The following is an 18,820-nucleotide window of genomic DNA, read 5'->3' as shown; positions in this document are numbered from 1 at the left end:
TACCATTGAGGTCGTGTAGGGCGCGGCGGATTTCACTGATCTTGAAAGGCTCGTCCAGCGCGGAGTTCAGCTTCCCTTTGTATACTGGGTATGCCGCCTCATCGGCCACAGTTTTGAGCGGCAGGTACTTCTTAGCCAAGATCTCCAGCATGTCCTTTTCCGAAGACGACTTCTTGGCTTCGTGGAGTGCTTTAGCCAGGACAGTTCTCTGGTTTGACTTGGTGCCGGAGTCGTCGAGCAAGTGTTTGAGAAGATTCCACTTCCCTCCCGTGCGCATCTGCCCGTCGATTGAATTGCAAATTTCGTCCCATTGCTGCCTAGACAGGGCTTGGCAGTGCTCGTCGATCTGCTTGTTGATCTCGGCTATCTTTTTCTGAGCTTACGATTCAAGCGTTGGCTTTTCCACCTCTCGAGAAGTGATTGCTTAGCCTCGAGAAGGTGTGCTAGCCTACTATCCATTTTGTCTGTCTGTAGATCCGTCTCTATGGTTTTGGGGGTGGAGCAGACATCTTGCCGAATTAGTGCGCACCACTGGACGAGACTCTCCGGCTTTTCTCCACGGGCGGCGCGGGCCTTGCGAACCTCACGGAATTTGTCCCAGTCAGGCACCGAGAATGCCTTCTTTCTTTTCTGCTCCACTTGTAAGCTGGTGACCGTGATGTAGTGATCACTACCGAGGTCTATGAGCAGATTCGACCACATGGCTGAGACAGCGTTTTTAACAAAGGCGAGATCCGGGACAGAGTCCCTGGTCGAGGAGGTGCCCCGTCTGGTGGGAAAGGCTGGGTCCGTCAATAGAGAGAGTCCCGCATCTCCCGCCTCCTGCCACAAACTTCTACCCTTGACCGTGTCGTGCGTGTAGTTCCACGCGTGAAAGGGGGCGTTGAAATCGCCGGCCACAACCAGGGGAGAGTTTCCGGCGAGTTTCGTTGCCCTAGTGATGATGGTTTTGAAACGTTGTGTGTGATCGCTCGGGCTGCTATATACGTTAAGTATAAAAATGCTAGAGATATTGGATTGGCTTGGGATGACTTCTACTAGGGAGGTCTCCGTCTTGCTAGGCCGGACCCCTAGATCGCGTGCGACAAAAGTGAACTTGCTGCTGACTAATGTGCAGATTCCTCTGCCATCCCCACGGAGAGCAAGAGCTTTGTATCCCGGGAGTGAAACCTGATCAGTCATCGTTTCTTGCAATAATATAACATGTGGCTTTTCTTTGTGAGCGCGAACAAACTGCTGCAGGGTGCATTTTTTATGGCGGAGTCCCCTGCAGTTCCACTGCCAAATCCTAAATTGGGTGTGTGGCGCCATCCTTGCTGTATAGAGCGCCTTCCGGCGTTGCTACTAGGGTCTCGAGGGAGGTGGTTCTATTAATCGGTCCGGGAATGTGCAGTGGTGGCGGCGTAGGTACCAACGCGCCATCCGTGAAGTAAACGGGACGTACGTGGGTTGACGTCCTGATGTCCATTTCCTGCACCTTGGACTCTATCTCTGGCATTCTGTTTTCTAAGCATTGAATTTTGACATTTTGCGCGTCTAACTTCTGATCCACGACCAAGAGTCGCTGATCCACTGCAGATAGTCGTTCGGTAATCTTCTTGATCTCGTAGCAGATTGAATTCAACATTTCTCTGACTTCGGACTTGGCTTTAGCCGGTACATTTTCGGGCATGCTGGGAACGGCCTTTCTTTTGGCTGGGTTGCCTGAGTGGCTCGCATCCACGACCATGGGAACATCTGCAGTTTGGGGAGAGGGGGTCCCCGAGGGGGATGAACTAGCGACTGGAACGGCGTGAGGTCCCCGAGGGGTTTGGGGAGAGGGGGTCGCCGAAGGGATTCCTGAGGGGGTTGAACTAGGGACTGGGACGTGGTGAGGTTGATTAGCCTTTCTGAGCTCTGCTATTTCGGCTCGCATTAACTCGATTATGCTGCGCATCTCGGCATTTTCTTTCCTAAGCTGAGCTATTTCAGACGAACCATGCTCTGGCGCCGCACCCCCAGTTACCTTTACGGCAGTTCTCCCTCCACTGCGCACTCTGTCTGCCCAAGTGGCACCTTGTTTCCCAGCACCGGCTGGCTCCTCGAATCGGACCCTGTTCTGTGGGCCCCGGGAGTGGCTTCCCGATCTGGAGCGGCCCCGGGACCTGGACCTGGAACGGCTCCTGGACCTGGACCGGGAACAGCTCCTGGGCCTGGACCGGGAACAGCTCCTGGACCTCGAGCGGCTTCTCGAGGGGGAGCGCCTGCTCGAAGGTCTAGCCGGTTCGCTGTCGGCGCTTGTCTGCGCTGGTGGCGGGTCTCGCTTCCTGGATTCCGCATTTCTTTCCCTTCTCCTCCGCCGAACGATGTACGGGAGTTGGAATCTTTGCTTGCAAATCTTGTCCGCTGTAGCGTGCGGGCCCCCGCAGAGGCTGCAAGTAGGCGAGCAGGTGTGGTTGTCGTCGGGGTTGTTGGCCCCACATTTCCTGCATAGCTTGTCCTCCGGCGTTGGGCAGACGTCGGCTCTGTGGCCTAGTCTACCACAGGCATAGCAGCAGTCGTGCTGCCTGAGGTACAGGGAGCACTTGACTAGCGCCGAGCCGTAGATTACGAAGTTGGGGACCTTGTAGCCGTCGAAAACGATGACTACCGTTTCGGTATTCTTGATTCGCTTGGCTCCCAGGGCTAACCGATTTCTCTCGCTGAGAATGCTTCTGTCCAGGTCGGCCTGGCTCTCCGACACATCAATTTGACGTATGACACCCTTACACGTGGCGTGCGGCGCGGCTTCGTAAGTGCTGAGTTCGTACTGTTTGATGCCCAGGGTGATGCAATTCATTTTTAGATAAGCATCTGCGTTATCGCGAGACGCGGTGCTGAGGACGATAATATTTTGTGTTGCGTTGGGGCAGACGATGTCATGGCTAGCTTGCTCGGACGTGAGTCCTGCCGCGGCGGCGACGGCCCGACCAAGCCGAGCGGAGCCCGTTTTCTGAACATCCAGACCACCCCTGGGGCGGGCGATAATCTTCCAGTGTTCCTTCGGGAGCTGAGGCATTCGCGACGACTTGATGATCTTGTGCTTTAGGCTAATGGGCTTTCTGCTGCCATGGAGACGCTCGCGGTGCCCCTGGCTGCTTGCCGCTTCACGGGTGCTGTCGCGACGAGAGACGCGCAGGGCGTTTTTCTTGACAGCGGCGGAGCGCCAGCCGTGCTCCTCACCAAATTCTTCCGGCGGAAGATCGTCTCCATCCATTACAACAACCATTCCCTCTGCCATGACGAGGCGGGACTAACCCTGCCCGGCGAGCGCTGGTTAGGCCTTGCCGTCAGACTGAGAGGAGCGTGGCGTCACGGAAGAGAAGCAGCTCGAAAAACCAACGAAAAGGCCACCCACCGTAGAAAAGTTGGTATCTGTGGGTTCCTCTCTTCCTTATGCATCCGTTGGTGCAGAAATCATAGGGATTGAGATGAATTTCTCAACGAAAATATCGAGCAAAGCAGGAGCCGGTGTGGGCACGACCGTACTAAGGAATAAAAAAAGAAGTTTATATTTAGCTTCTAACTCTGCATATTGCATGAACTGCAGCAGTGTCCTTGCAAACTAATTCTCGATCACCCAGTGGCCGTCCCTCGACCTGCCGGCAGATGTCCGGTTTTTACCGACAAAATGAACAAACAGCAAGAGCCTATACATTTGCCGGTCAACATTTCTTTATGCACGCCGTTCCGTGAGCACTTCTCCGCTCCAGCTCATTCTCTTCAGCGGTCCATCTAGCTGCCCCGGGCGCAGACATTTACCGCCTTATGCTTCGGGCCACAGACAGCACAAGCCTGGAGTGCTACCTCAGAGGAGCCGCCTCTCAGCAGGCTGCACCCTGTGAGGGTGCTGCACCTCGGGCGATCCGTAGTGAGGCTATAATGAGGAATTAACTAATGTGCCGGAGTATCTTAAGATGCATGTGGCAAGTTTAGTACCGGATACACTTTTCTCGCTTGTATCTGCGTCACAAATACTTATCACCTCTGGATCTGGATCTTGTATCGCATCTGTATCGTGACACATCTTCAATGTAACTTTCCCCAGCCCTGGATTGGCTTGGTTTGGACAGCTTTGACAAGAGGCACCTGATGATGCCCTGTCGGCTAACGTTTTCCTGCCGTTTGCGTATCTGCACGATGAACTAAAGGTGCTCGAGGGAGGTGCACCATGACGTCATTCACGTCATTCAAGTGACAGAGAGAGAAGGAGTGAGAAGCGATATGAGGAAATGCATGCGGATTAACCAGGTCGCACTTTGTTTGCTTCTCTACACTCGAGGAGGGGGAACTGAAAAGAGATAAGAAAAGTGAAAAGAAAATATTTAGTTGATTCGAGCGCTCGTGCCACAGCGTTCACCGCGGAATCAAAGGTGGTCGCACAGCCCTTGCTTCATTGCAACAAGTGGAGTATTAGAACTGCAGCGCTGAGTCTAGTTTCAGTTTAGGGCGCAGAGATGGCACAGTTTCCTACTTACTTATGTCGGTGCATCGCAGGAACAAAAGGCATATTTATGGCGATGAATGTCTTGACAATGGATGCTGTTCCTAAAACAAGAGGAACTGGTTTTGCCTCCTATGGCAACTCCCTGCAATACTACAATTGCAAAGTTCGCACTAAATCCAGTAATTAAAAAAGTTAATTAGCCACTCTTAGCTGATTAGCGACCGCACTGTGATGGCTACTCGAGGATTTAATCTCCGTCATGCAGAAAGAAGGAATATTCCCTGCAAGATCAACCATGATGACACAGGGTGCGCTAGTCAGTGATATCTGCAGTGCGTCACTCTTGTCGTGGTGGTGGGGATAAACTTTATTGAAAGGGGGGAGAAGGGAGGGGGGAAGTGGCTGAGGGATCGGGCTCAAGTAAGGCCCTGAGCCTGCTTGGCCATCTCCACCCAGTCTACCAGTACAAGCTGTCGGTCTATGTCATCGGCCCTGAGCCAGGCGTTCCAGTCAGTCTCGCTGCTCACCGAGGGATGAGGAAACGGGAGCGAGGTGCATTCCAACATTATGTGTGTTAGTGTTCCTTTTTTTTGTGAACAGAGCCTACATAGGTCGTTCTTGTCGTAATGCGGCATTTTGGCCTCTGTCTCATGAGAGCTGCTCGTACGCTAATTTTCCCTCCTTTTCTTTTCCACCAATATTACTGAGACAGTCGCGACCAGTACGCTTCATTTTTCTTTTTCTTTCTTTCATGGTATTTATTACAGTACCAACAACCCGACATTCACCAGTTGTGCATAGTCAGAGAATGGAAAGCACAATGACAGTCACACAGAGAAAAGTCATCGTTCATACTGTGTGTAGAAATGTTGGTTTCACTTTAGAAGGGTGGTAAGGATAGGCACCCCACCAAAATGGGCTACCAGTCAGGCTGTGTATCAAGTCCGTCATAAACTTGCTTTAGGTCTAGCGTCATTTGGATGAAATGTACCCTTGTAGGTACGACGGTTTCGGCGTTTTGGTCCATCAATCGCGTTTTCCGCAAACTGTGCATTCCGATGAGAGAAAAAACATATCAAAAAGTGCACTATTATCAGAGGTTGGCAGTAGGTATCGCACAGTATGAGCGTTAATCTCAAAGTCTTTTTTTAAACTTCGTTGGAGGACATCCCAAAATAGTATGGCGTCGGTGCAGCTAATAAAACAATGTTGAATCGTCTCTGGCACGTCACAAAGGCGACAGTTAACAGAAGAGACAAAGATACCCTTTTGCTGTAGCCACGTTTTTACCTGTATGGTTTCACCATAGAGAAAGAAAAAAAAAAGTTAAGAGCGGACACTCCCATACACCCCCAGCGGCCCAATCGAACCTAGCGCGCCTGGCGGTTGATGAGAGCAACTGGCCTGCACTTCCTGTTTCGGTTTCGCTGGCGCGAAATTTGGATTACCCCTCGTAACCGACGTTGGGCTGTCGCGGAAGCTTGTCATTTCAGAGCACTTTTCGTCACCCAAATGGCAACGCTTTTATTTGTCGCTTTGATTTAGCGATTCACTTTTTTGTCTAGTTCAATATTTGGTGTGAATTGAGGTGGTGACGAGATTTTTATTTCAATTAAGTTGTAACAGATGGAGATAGAGGTAATCATAATTCACTACGGCTTTATCCATCGCGCTTGTCTTCTGTGTTTTGGTACAAGCGCTCATATGTATCAAAGAGACAGAGTTTCCGCAATGTTTTTATTCCAAGTCAAGATAGGCTTCTTCTGGGTTCTGCCGTTGTCAAAGCACCACGACACACAGCAGTAGCTGCCGTAGCTTGGACCGCCGGACGGCATGGCATCAGCACGGTCTGAAAATATCAATAAGTGCACGCTTCATTAATTGCCAAAAACATATGTACACGTCATAACTGTACCAGGAAACCGCTTTCAATGAATAGCGAACCGATGCACAATATAAAACCACCGACACATCCTGACCTCTGACCCATATAACCCGGACTTACAAGGATAAATGTTAATACCCCGTACAGGGATGTTCAAAAGTTCCCAGGCCGCCATCCTATTTATTCCCATGGAGGGCATCGCTGCCTGTGAAGTTTTGGACACCCCTGTACGCACTCAGTATAAGGAGTATATTGGTAGGCAAAATAGCAGTTCACATAAGCGTGATGAAGATACATTCGAAACGTCCAAATACGAGGCCTTTGTTCAAATGCGCGCCACGCCACGCCTACGCGACAATACGTTGTGCAATGTCTTCGCCACGAAAAAATGATAAGGAACCGAAAATTACGAGAATGCGCAGTACTTCCCAACACGGCCGCCGCAATAAGTACATGCAGTAGTCATTGGTGACTTTTCCCCACCGTTACTTTTCTGTATAAACAATCCGCACGAACGCATACGCCAGCGTCCGTCCGTGCGCCGTAGATACACACCTCGCTAAAGTACCAAACGCAATAAGCTATGCTCGCTGTTTATGTCACATGCCATTGTTTGCAAGCAATATCGTTAAAATATTCAGGAGCCTTTACTCTATAAGGGAAACGAGCAAGCAAAACTTGGCTACAACGTGCCTAACGTCCTGCTTTCTTTATTTAGGTAGCGCCCGTCCCCGGAACGCCGTTTTCGGTCTGAATCAGCGCGGCGTCTTTTATGTTCTTTCCAGCGTTCGTCAGCCTCTAGAACGGGCCAACGAAAAGACCATCAACCGTGACGCGTCACGATCATTTAAACGCGGTTTAGAAATTCAATTTTCTCGAAACCGGAATTTTCCTGAAATGTGCAATTCATGATATTGACCTTAAGCGTTGTCCAGCAGATCATTTTTAATCCGCCAACACGAACTATTTCAATGGAACGCCGATACCGCGGTTATCGCAAACAGCGCTGGGCAAGAACGGTTTACTTTCGCAAACCGACACGCAGCGTCTCGATGGCGTCTGACAAGCTGCGAGTCGCAGTGCAGTGCACAGCCGTGAACCGGTCCAAGTTAAGGGCAGCTTCGCGTCGTTTGATTATTTTCACGGAACGCAACCAACAAAGATTATGCCGTTCTCGGTGGGGATAGCAAGGAAGTACAGCTAGTACAGCCCTCTTGCTACGCGTTTCTTGAGGGGGCATGCTTTTCGCATTGTTCGCGTCTAGCCGCCTCATATAGACCGCAAACTGCTTTTTTTAGCGAACCTCGTCGCGCTCACAAGTCAATTACTCCAAGCTTCGCTTAAAAACGCAGCTCACCTTTCTCACACACAAGAACACCGCCGCAGCCGACGTTCACGAGACGTTCCCGCTGGCACGCCGCTGGTGTCGTTGATTTCTTCTCGATGGACGAATGTTGATTGGTGTTGATGGCAGTGCGAATGAAGAACAAAAAATACGGAAGGTGTTTTCGATAAATTCTGCTTTTATGTATCAGAAACACGCCAAATTTGAGTGTATAATTATTATTTTGTAAAGCGATTGAGCAGAATTCATTACAACATTTTCTTTTTTTGCGCCTGCGTCCCCTGGCGTTTGATGAGAGCATTAGTTCGTTACGTAGCCGTGACGTAGTTCCTGAGGCCAGATTTCTCGGAGTGTCCGCTCTTAGTCTTTTTCTTTCTCTATTGTTTCACTATGAAGTTTATAACAGAATGTTTTGCAGCAAGGGGATATATACATTTTACGAACTCGGTTTCGGCCATTCAATGTATAGTGATCGGTAATATGGAGGCGGAAGCATCAAGGCCCACGCACTTTCGTTGGAGTCAAATTCTCCTATGCAGTCGTACTTCCATGATGTGATGCACAACCGCAGTAGTCGCTCAGCGTCGCCGTGTAAAATCGGAGGAGGTATTTTTGAGCGCTACGGCACTTGCTCATAACAAAGCCAAAGAAAAAAAATTATACTTCTTGCAGAGCATAAGTTTTATCCTAGCATACCTAATCGAGAAAAAGTAATAGGTAGAGTCAGTTATTTATCACAATAAGAGGTTTCTAACTTCACACTTCATTGTTAGGAGTGGGGAAAGAGAAGGTACAATGACGCAGGACATTTCAGAAAGCCATCCAATTTTCGGCCAGGAGCTGCGAGTCAGTAGAAATCACTGTCTTTTAAACCATCATCTTCTTCATCATCATCATCAGTATGCTGACCATTGCCCAGTGGTCTCTGGCTCTCCACTGAGGCCAGGGAATGCAGGGAGTGGGACGAAGAGTGGGGTTGACATATGATGACAACGGTATCCAGAAGGTGTGCGCCACATGGCGGCCGACCACGCGACGACGATGACGACTACAGGACGGCAACTGAAACGATGTGGACACGAAGAGGACGGAAGCATGGGCCAAGGCGACATGACGACCATGCAATCATGACAGCTCCACGACGATGGGATGACGGTAACTTCACGCGATAACCACACTACGTCACCTCGGTCCTCGTGACATCGCTGTGTACACCGCCGACATTGTGCACCCGCCTGATATGGTGCTTGAAATTCGACATAGCTTGTGACAGTTGTAGCGTTTAAACATAACGATTACAAAGGATTATATCCATGACGTTTGTGGCGGAAGGACATAAACCTCGTATGAGCTCGCATGTTAAATCGGATCGAAACAAACACAAATATGCGCATCGCCGCTTGTTGCATAGCAGTTAATAAATAATCTTCACTGAGGCTTCGCTTCGCATACGTTCGAACACGCGCGTTGTAGAGACATATTTTAAAGCGACGGCTTTCTTTAAGTCTTGCCCCATTTTGTGGTTCATATGATTTTTATTTTCCTGGCCGTTTGTGTGTCCGTGAGGGTGACCATGAGACGAGCCGATATATGTGTATAAGAGGAGATTTCTGATGGTTGGCTTGGAACCCGGTTCTCCCAGCAAGGAAACCCGATGCCTCGAGTATTAGGCCACAGACGCATGCCCGAAAGGGCGGGATTAGACAACTTTACGCATTTCACTCGTGGGCGCCTACGCTTCGGTGTGGTTGGCGCGCGACACACAACGAATAACAGCAATTTCCGCATAAAAAGCCAGCGTGCGCATCATCTAGCTCACGACGAAAACGAGGGAACGGGACACGTTGGTCATTTAAATCTGCAGCACATCTCCTGTATTGCGCGCCACGTTGCCTTGCTGGCTTATAAAAGCATCGCGTACACCGGTTCCCACAGTGCGTGGCATAGGCATAATTTTAACTGCGTAAGCATATGTATGTCTACCCAACGAGAATATTATGCGTCACGTAAGACGATGAACGACTCGCACCTCTTTAAGCAATGGCTCATACCCCCGTAAGCAAGTAAAAAAATGCAATGGCTCGTACCAGCATAAGGCAGAGCTTAAAAGCGCTCAATAAGGTGAAGCAAGCAGTGCCTAATACATTCGTTAAAATTACCGATACAGCACTAAGAACAGCATAAGTCTCAGTCAAAGAACAGGCTCAAAACAAGCATCCGAACCATTTATGAAGTATTGCATACCCCCCTCCGCAAATGTAGTTGTGATTTTGCAATAAATTTGCCAAATCAACCTTAATTCACCTTATTAACACCAGAGGTAGTGGCTTCGACTCCCACCAAAGGTCGGGCGTTCGAGTGCGTTAACTCTTAGTTAACTGTGGCTAATTAAGTTCACCTTAGTTAACACCAATGGTTAAGGGTTCGAGCGCCGTAATGAACGCTATCTTAATAAGACCTCCGTTATTATGTTTACTGATCGAATCAAGTTCCATAAGATTGTTAATGACACCAGGTCGTGTGGAGATGAGCAAGTGGCACATTGCTTACACATAATTATACCCCGTTCCATGCATAGCAGTCAACACTGTGGAGTCTAGAGAGACTTGCTGAAACACAAACATTCCCCAGTCCGGTGCGATTGCAGCACGTTTTCCCCGCGCAATACCCGACTGATCTTTGCAAAATTATGTCAGGAAACTAGAGCGACGCTGTCACACATGTTGTAGGAGTGTCGTGTTACATCAGCAACAATGGCAGTAGCTCCGGCGGCTCTTGCGTCGATGTGGGCCGCCGCTCTGCGCAGCTCCAACCTCAAGGCACAAGAGTGGGCTGTCCAGCAAGCCCGAGAGGCGGCGACGAGGCAAGACCTCGAAGTCCCCTCATGGGAGACCTGAGCCCGGGTCGGCAAAATTGCCGCGTTCAAAATAAAGCTATTTCCATCCATCCTAGAGAGACTTCTTACAGTGGCTTCGTTGGCACTTTGATATAGTTCGATGTTTTTTTTTTTTTTTTTTTTTTACCGCAATTGTGCGGAACCGTTCTTTATATAGGCTCAGTATTGAATGAAACAAGTTTTAGTCCTTATAAACAAACACACAGTGGTACGCGGCTGCTAATGCGTTTTAGGTCATTTTTCTTTTGATTGCTATTTTCGTATTTTTTTTTATTTGCAACCCGTCGCGAGGAGCGTCTCGAGCATGCTCGCGCGAGCGAACGCCGATGGCTCGCAGCGAAGCATGGACGGAACGCTCGGAGTGATAACTTTTCTTGAACGATCTTTTGGCTAGCTTCCACAAAGTTTACTGCTATGTATGGAGCGGAGTATAGACAACTACAACAGGAATGTCTGCGTGAATATTTTTGTCGCCACATTACAAAAGTTCACAAGGAAATTTATTCGCCCGTAGGCACGCTTACAACTGTGGTATGAACGTAAAGTACAATACAAGGTACAGCACACGTAATACATCCCACTTGATGTAAACAAAACAGATTAGCAAATGAAACAATAAGTGGTGTCTGCTTGACACTGGCTTTGCCACACACAGCAACAACAAAACATCATTACAGCGTCCACGCAATAACATTATTGTCAGCCTCGAATTTATGAAAGACACTCGGGGCACATACAAATACAAACTCTCAACTCAGGCAAACAGAATTGAGCATTATTCTGGCTACTGACTTTGCCTCGGGAGACGGTTAGGTACCGCGTAGACCAGCGGCGAAGGAACTCGGCTTCACCGAGTTTGAACAACTGTTCTTCAAGATGACCCCATACTATCACCCGTAGTTTTCGCATTCTGGGGTACATTGCTCTATTTGACTGCCGCGATCGTTCTGCAATGTTGCGGAAGCACGACAGAACGTAGCTAGCGCTGTAGTAGACGAGACTCGCAAACCGATCTCGGCGTTGTGGGGGCCGCACGATGGATATTCCGAACATTCTTGCAACTAGCTTCCAGAAGGTGTGTGCTACAACGCAGTCCTTTACTACATGTGCGTTGGTCTCTGTTTGTGCGCAACATATGCATTTATCATTCGCTACCATATGCCAGCGTTCAAGCCTGTCTCTTGTAGGTAGAATGCCCCACTGATATTGCCAATGAAAAACCTTCGCTTGAGAGGGCAAATCAGGTGAAAGCACGGCTGTCCATGTTTGTGTAGTAGCTGTCCGTGGCGGTACAGCTGTCTCACACAACATTTCACAAAGCCTGGAAATGGTGTCACACGCCACTTCGTAATTCTTAGTTGTACAAGCCGCATACTGCGGTGCTGGCGTTACCGCCGTCGGAAGCAAGTTGCCTGTAATCTGCGGCATAAGCGTTCGACGGTAATGACCCAGTCAATAAAGGAGCGGTGGCGTACCTGGATACTCATCATCATCAAGTAGACCACATGTAATTTTCGTGCGCAACAACCTACCAAATGTAACTATGTACGGCAAGCTCCATCCTCCGCTGGATTTCGGCAGACGCAAGAATTGCGGCGCTACGTATTGCGACTTCTTTAGCCAGGCGTAGAGAAAGAAATTCAACAAGAGGGGACACTCCGCATAAAGTGGCAACAGGAAACACGTCACGCCTAGTTTCAACTCCATCCGTTCGTTGACGCGAGCATCAGAAAAAAAGAATGTGAGATGAACTTACAGACGTCTTATTTTTTTTTTATTCTTTCCCACTAAAACTAAAAACGTTTTGCGGGTAAAGGACCTTATACTTTGCGACTTATTTTTCTTGCGTTGCCTAGCAACGAGCTAGCGGCACGCCAAACGCGCGTGCATACGTCATGCGCCAGGCATGCCACAGGAGCGAGCGAGGCGGGCTGCGCATGTGAAGCTCGCGTGCTCGGCTACCCGTCTGTTTTGGATGTAGCCCGTTTTTTTTTTTTTTTTTGGGGGGGGGGGGCTCCCGGCGTTCTCTTGTGTTCCGTCTGAATTTCGACATGGCACCGCTGCGCTATTGGACTACAGCAAGGTGAGGAATTTCGTTTGACAGTCTGCGACGCACTTCAAGCACATTTAGGCTTCCTGCACAAAACTGAACCTATATAGTGACGCAGTTATCGAAAAACAGCTCCGCCGTCCAAGCCTAGTTAATTTGAGTTAATTACTCGTACTCGGAGATGTTTGCGACGCTTTCTATGAGCCCACGCATTATTAAAACTTATTTCGGTAGTTCCTGGGCACGCTCGCCGCACCTGCCTTTGTGACGATAAGCACCTCGGCCGTGTGACGCAGTTTCGCGTGTACTGGATCTTACCGGTACACGTTTTGGCGCTTTCTCCGACCACAGGCATGATTGTAACTAATTTCGCTTCTTTTTGGAGTACTTTTCAAGCACACTGGCAGTGTTCGGCGTAGTGGCGCAGTTAGCGGAAAGCAGATCGGCTGTGTACCGCACTTAGTATCGCGTGTACTGAATCTCACCGGAAGAAGTTCGTGACGCATTCTCTGACCCCAAAAATTATTGTAATTAATTTCGTAACCTTTTGGGATACTTTTTAGGCATACTTGCCGCGCGGGAGGTTGTGAAGCTGTTAGCAAAAAAGCAAGCCGGCCGTAGTGAGTTAGTTTTGCGTGTACTGAATTTTATTGGGACAAGTTTGTGACGCTCTCTATAGCCCCGCAACATATACCTTATTTCGGTACTCACGCTTGTCGAAAACGCGACGAGCGATTGCCAAAAGTGATAACGCGGAAGTGTGTTGATTGCCCCGGCAGGACGCGTAAAAGATAACGCCGAGGAACTCAAGACCTTGACATTTGTCTTCTGAGCGACTGAAAACAGGCTTTGCACCCACGAATCTGTCTTGAGTCCGACTAGAAGGCATTGTGCGAGCGTGTAACGTGGTCTGGCTGAGAGCCTGTGTTGTAGCCACATCTGTGTACTTGGCGTACCATCGCGTCGACTGATGCCAAGTTGTTTTGTAAACGCGCTGTCACCCGTGTATTTGTGCTCTTAAAGTGCAGGAAATAATGCGCGGGAAGGGAGGGATGCTTGAAAATCGGAAGTGTTCTTCAGATATTAAGGCATTGTTTGGGAGTCTATTTGCTACGAAAGGTATGTTAAAGTGAATTTATCTGTAATGCCGCTCATTCACCACTTACGCAGGTTTCGCCTCTACACGCAATATTCCTGTTAGGACAATATACCAAAATGATACATGCTTGTAATTTACTTTCTTCAGCTGATTGCATCCGGCGGAACTTCGTACGGCTACGGCTGCTGCTTACCTGGTGCCACAACTTTGGATGAATGAATAAGAAGCCCGGAACGAGCGTTTATATAGAGCAAAATAAACATTTCATCGTTTGAGAAGACGTCTTGCGTTTTCTTTATGACATTGCACGTGATACAAATTCGGTGGGAGCTTGTAAAGATCGTTCGCAATCATTTTTACTAAATAAAACAATTCTGCGCTAAGGCCGCGCGTGGTTCAGCAGTAGAAGCGAAGAAAAAAATGTCGCCCCCATCAGCGGAGCCGGCGTGGCGTGTACCAACTCGCGATCAAAACGCGCGCGCGCAAAACCGAAACATGTTAATACCATCCGTCAATTCGGCAGTTTGGCCATAGAGAAAGAAAAAGACTAAGAGCGGACACTCCGAGAAATCTGGCCTCAGGAACTACGTCACGGCTACGTAACGAACTAGTGCTCTCACCAAACGCCAGAGGACGCAGGCGCAAAAAAAAGAAGTGTTGTAGTGAATTCTGCTCAATCGTTTTACAAAATAATAATTATACGCCCAAATTTCGCGTGTTTCTTATGCATAAAAACAGAATTTATCCAAGACACGAACCGCGCTTTTTGTTCTTCATCCGTACTGCCATCAACACCAATCACCATTCGTCCATCGAGCAGAAATCAACGACACCAGCGGCGTGCCAGCGGGAACGTCTAACGTCTCGTGAGCGTCGGCGGCGGCGGTGTTCTTGTGTGTGAGAAAGGTGAGTCACGTTTTTAAGCGAAGCTTGGAGTAATTGTGAGCGCGACGAGGTTCGCTAAAAAAAGCAGTTTGCGGCTCTATATGAGGCGGCTAGACGCGCACAATGCGAAAAGCATGCCCCCTCAAGAAACGCGTAGCAAGAGGGCTGTACTAGCTGTACTTTCTTGCTTTCCCCACCGAGAACGGCATAATCTTTGTTGGTTGCGTTCCGTGAAAATAATCAAACGACGCGAAGTTGCCATTAACTTGCACCGGTTCACGGCTGTGCACTGCGCTGCGACTCGCAGCTTGTCAGACGCCATCGAGACGCTGCGTCTCGGTTTGCGAGGGTAAACCATTCTTAGCGCTGTTTGCGATAACCGCGGTATCGGCGTTTCATTTCGGCGAATAGTTAGTGTTCAAAAACGCTCAAGGTCAATATCGGGAATTGCGCATTTCAGGAAAATTCCGGTTCCGAGAAAATTGAATTCCTAACCTGCGCTTATATGACCGCGTGACGGTTGACGGTGCATTCGTTGGCTCGTTCTAGAGGCTGACAAACGCTGGAAAGAACATAATAGACGCCACGCCGATTCAGACTGAAAAACGGCGTTCCGGGGACGGGCGCTACCTAAATAAAGAAAAGCAAGACGTTAGGCGCGCTGTAGCCAAGCTTTGCTTGCTCGTTTCCCGTATAGAGTAAGGGCTCCTGAATATTTTAGTAATATTGCTTGAAAACAATCGCATGTGACATAAACAGCGAGCGTAGCTTATTGCGTTTTGTACTTCAGTGAGCTGTGTATCTACGGCGCACGGACGGACGGTGGTGTATACGTCCGTGCGGATTGTTTATACAGAAAAGTAACGATGGGGAAAATTTCCCAATGACTACTGCATGTACTTATTGCGGCGGCCGTGTTGGGAAGTACTGCGCATTCATGTAACTTTCGGTTCCTTATTATTTTTTCGTGGCGGAATACATTGCACAACGTATTGTCGCGTAGGCGTGGCGTGGCGTACATTTGAACAAAGGCCTCGTATTTGGACGTTTTGAAATGATCTTTACCACGCTTATGTGAACTGCTATTTTGCCTCCCAATGCACTCCCTATACTGAGTACATACAGGGGTGTTCAAAAGTTCACAGGCCGCGATGCCATGAGATTACATATGATGTACAGGGGTGTTCAAAAGTTCACAAGTCGCGATGCCATGGGATTACATAGGATGACGGCCTGGGAACTTTTGGACACCTCTGTATGTGGTCTTAACATGTATTCTTGTATGTCTGACTTTTATGGGTCAGAGGTCAGAACGTGTCGGTGGTTTCATATTGTGCATCGGTTCGCTATTCATTCAAACATATTACTTCTACATATGTTTTTGGTAATTAACGAAGCGTGCACTTATTGACATTTTCAGAGCGTGCTGATGCCATGCCGTCCGGCGGTCCAAGTTACGGCAGCTACTGCTGTGTGTCGTGGTGCTTCAACAACGGCAAAACCCAGAAGAAGCCAGGAACGAGTTTCTTCCGCATACCACGGGACGGCAGGTGCGTTAAAGCTCCTGTATGGTTTGCATGTCTTCACGCTGACTGTTTGTCCTTACTCAGTAAGGGGCACAATAAAAAAAAATCACTATTCAAGTAGTTCCGCTTTCCGCTGATAGTTCATTGCCAATGCAGGATGACAGCATGGATGCAGTACGCTGGAAGAGACGATCTTCTGAGTAAGCCGGGCAGCGTATTGTACGCAACCTACAGAGTTTGCAGCGACCATTTCACTGCTGAAAGTTTCATGGACCCTGGGCATACAAGGCTTACAAAAATGGCTGTGCCGAGTGTGCACCCGGTTGCACCTTGTAAGTAGTTGACAAAAACTCGATTCTATGCAATAGAAGCAGTGGCGACAAATAATTTCGAAGGTGATTGCAGCCGATGGACGAACCTCGCTGTGGGAGCAGTATCTCTTCGAAACTCCTAAATTCTCTGAATTGTGGGCTATTACCTTCCTTGCAGCTAGACATTTGCCATTTTAATGCTGTTGGCCTGTCTAACTTGTTTTGAAAGACCTCTAAGGTCTATTGCACGTTTACTTGAAGTATGCGTGTACTTGTATATATACCTCACACAAATGTAACGTTGCGCTATTGATAATTCCACAGATCATAATTGCTTGCTTCTCAGTTGGTTGCTTCTGTACTCTTTTTTTCACCTGCCAAGCAATACGCTTGGAAGTGCTGTTTAATTTTTCCTATGCTACAAGCTTTGTAACTTGTACCAACTACACATATATGCAGGTTCTTTGAGCGTCGCTTCTACTAGTGACTGCCACATGACTGCAGAAGCTGCACTACAAGGTGAGGATGAGGTTGTTTCTTTTTTAAACATGTTACTGACAAATCGTTGGTGTTTCGTTTCTTCAGGATCTGCGGAAGAGGCTTCGAACAGCGACCCCCACACATTGAGGTGCCCTGATGAGCAGGGTGAGTTCAGCGCTGAGATTGCTTTTTTTGCGCGAAATTGACTGCTTACCAAACCTCTGCAGTTGGCGACTCCCTTGTAGCTGGCAAAGGGGCATCTGCTGATCTCGACCTGCTGGAGGAAACCTTGACCAATCGTTCAGTTGTGACAGAAGGAACTTCTGTGATCGGTGAGTTTGATGTTGATTTCTGCGACAGATTGTATTGATACAGAGATTTCCGCAGGCACCTTGCAACTTTCTTCCGACAGCAGTGTCCGAGGCGCTGAACAAGCTTCACAGGACACCCTAGAAGATGTCTGCCAACAGCTCCATGAATGAGTGCCCTACTGAAAATGGTAACTATGCCTTTATTGTAGCTGTCTTTCACGTGATACTTTATGTTCAGAACATTCTAAGCAAACTGTCCTCAAAAGGACACTGTGGGTGCAACAACAAATTGTTAGAATGAGCTCTCAATGATGCTTTTAATTTTTTTAGTGTCATTCTGTCACAACAGGAACGATGGAACATTTCTTTTCCAATTGTTCTGCGTGACTCCACAAGAAAGAGCATATGTGTGCCACAATTTAGTGGTTACTTAAGGAATAAGAGCTTGGAAATTCAAAGGAAAAATTAATCGTTTAATCGACCACCAAATTGCCACCGCCAGCTGAGGGAAGCTTACGCACACCTGCATTCGCATCGTTATGAAATTATCGCGCATGGCTCTCCGATTGTACATCTGACACAGTCTGTAAGCACACAGCACGGTTCTGTCTACTGATCCTTCCAAATGCCGCGCTCGTCCGTGTCTCTTCTTGAGTCGTCTCTTTGGCGCTTTAGTACATCAGTAACATGCACCAACTAGCCCAACAAAAACTTCTGCTGGAAGCAGAATGGAAGTGCATTAGGAACCTGCAACATAAATGGGCTCCTTTGGAAGCAGTGCAGACTATTAAGGAGCTATTAAATCATTCTTTGTATTGCCTGCATAGCTTGAAATTAGGATGTGTATAATTTAGGCTTCTATTTTCCCATGACTACATGATAAATCTCGGTTTATGAAGTTTTGTGGAATGGGGTGTTGGGGGGGGGGGGGGGGGAAGTTGGGCATCTTGGTATCTTGGGTTTGAAAAATCGAGGAAAATGCTTGTGCGGAATTATTTGCTGTTCGCTTTTACATTGATTTCTTTTGTTCATTGCAGAGCTTTCCTGCGTGCCAACGACAAGTTGTGCATCAAAAATGTACAAGCAAACCATCAAACGTCTCCAAGCCAAAGTAGCAGCACAGCGGAAAACTATCAAAAGACTGCTGAGACAGCCTCACAAGTCACCGTCATCGACTACAAAGGCTCTTGGCATTATTCGACCATACGTCACCGAGGAGGTTTTTAAACTTCTTTCGACACATGTTCGCTTGAGGCCAAAAGGCAAAGGCAAGCGGTTTCCCGTTTCGTTGAAGAAATTCGCTCTTCACCTAAACTTCCGTGGCCCGCGAGCATACCGATTTCTGGCTCCATATTTTTCTTTGCCCTCCCGGCGTTCATTAAGAAGGTGGCTAGCCAATGTAAAGATGACTCCAGGCACGATTCCTGGAATCATTTCTTCCATTGCCACAAATACTCAAGCTTGGAATGAACGTGACCGAGTGTGTGCTTTAGTTTTTGACGAGATAGCACTGAAAAAAAATTTGCATTATGATGTTGCACGGGACGTTGTCCATGGTTTCACAGAT

At 48.3% G+C, this 18,820-nt stretch overlaps 2 long non-coding RNA genes across 2 annotated transcripts; one reads left to right on the top strand and one right to left on the bottom strand.

The window, feature by feature from the left end:
- Positions 1-6,188: 6,188 nt before the first annotated feature.
- LOC140213212 (uncharacterized) lies at positions 6,189-8,078 on the bottom strand. The gene is made up of 2 exons (XR_011890149.1): positions 7,708-8,078; positions 6,189-6,314 (listed from the first exon to the last, which is right to left on the bottom strand). It is a non-coding gene; the product is annotated as an uncharacterized lncRNA (long non-coding RNA).
- Positions 8,079-16,821: 8,743 nt separating this feature from the next.
- On the top strand, positions 16,822-17,424 carry LOC126528608 (uncharacterized). Its single transcript, XR_011890148.1, has 3 exons — positions 16,822-16,981; positions 17,048-17,107; positions 17,170-17,424. It is a non-coding gene; the product is annotated as an uncharacterized lncRNA (long non-coding RNA).
- Positions 17,425-18,820: the final 1,396 nt, after the last annotated feature.

The sequence above is a fragment of the Dermacentor andersoni genome, chromosome 9 (assembly GCF_023375885.2).
Source record: "Dermacentor andersoni chromosome 9, qqDerAnde1_hic_scaffold, whole genome shotgun sequence".
In the NCBI taxonomy this organism is placed as follows: Eukaryota; Metazoa; Arthropoda; class Arachnida; order Ixodida; family Ixodidae; genus Dermacentor; species Dermacentor andersoni.
This window is presented reverse-complemented; position numbering and strand designations above follow the sequence as displayed.